The sequence below is a fragment of the Branchiostoma belcheri genome, unplaced genomic scaffold (assembly GCF_001625305.1).
Source record: "Branchiostoma belcheri isolate BF01 breed outbred unplaced genomic scaffold, Haploidv18h27 scaffold156, whole genome shotgun sequence".
Taxonomy (NCBI): Eukaryota; Metazoa; Chordata; class Leptocardii; order Amphioxiformes; family Branchiostomatidae; genus Branchiostoma; species Branchiostoma belcheri.
The window spans coordinates 65,191-66,509 of NW_017803002.1; positions in this window are offsets into that span (position 1 = coordinate 65,191).

A 1,319-nucleotide genomic window follows, 5' to 3' on the forward strand; every position below is an offset into this window, starting at 1 on the left:
CATACCATCTTCGGGTTGGTAGGCTCTAGTCTGTGAGTCCCAATCTTCCCTCTAGCTTGTACTTGAGAAGTACATAATATTGGCCCAGGTCTTATCTAGTCGGTTTTTAAACTCATTAACTGTTTTCGCTTCAACTACTGTTTGTGGCAAAGAATTCCAGCCCTTCACAGTTCTAAAGCTGAATGACTGTCATCTGGCCCTATTCTTAGCTAATGGTACTTTGACTTTATACTTGTGTCCTCTTGTTGAGCTGTCAGTACTTTAAAAAAGGATTCTAGTGGAAGTCTCTCCAGCCCCATTACAAGCTTAGCTTGTACAGCTGAATCATGTTACTCTTCCTGGAGTCCGTGTGATTATGTAAATTGCTGTGTGGCTAATACGAGACGAGGGTTCACCAGATCTGCATTTGAAGTGAACAACCAACTTCAAGATATTAGTATTTGGGCCGTCGCACCCCAAGGCATGCCACGAAAGGTGGCGGGTTCTTAAACGTGCATTGGGGCTTTTCCCAAACAAGGGACCGCCATTTAAGGTGGCAGAACACAGTATTTATGGGCGACCCCCGGGTCGCGGGTATAGAAAGTAGTGCAGACTAACCTCTTGCATCCTGGCTAGAGCGACTTATGTGAGAGGTAGCCATGGGTGAACTGCGCTGTTTGGTATAGAAAGGTATCGGCTTGTACACCGTATGAGTTGGATTGTGAAGATTTCCCTGTTCGTGTATAAATGTGCGGCATTACGCAACCACGTTCCAGGGTGAGCCGGCTGCAGTTCCGTTGACCCCGGTAGAGGGCCAAATCAAAGTGGTCGTTATTACGTTAAAAATGATAACTTTTTTGGTTTTCAGTTATTTTGTAGAATATAGCGTATATTTCAACATATTAGTTGGCCGTGATTGTCTAGTGCACCCTACTATAATTTTTACCGCGTCGAAGTGAGTCACTTCGGGGTGCTTAGCTATAGGAATCCCCATAGGGCGATAACTGTGTTCTGCCACCTTAACGTCATTTCCAATGGACGTCCCTAACAGAGCTAGGAACTTATTTTCACCTGATTGTGTAAGTATGGAAAGTCGTGCAAACTTCCTTTTCCAAGGATACATATCGAGGTGTGTGTTGCTTTACGACTTAAATTTCAGCTGCCTGCAGCAGTTGCCTCATGTCATCCGATCTACTGCTCGCTGCCCCCCTCCCCCGTGTTTTTTGATGTCACATAGGGTATAACAAGAAATGGGATAGATTGACTAGTAAACTTAGATCGGCAAACAAGATGTGAATTGCAGGAAACTTCATCATGTCTAACCTTTATCGGTGTACTCT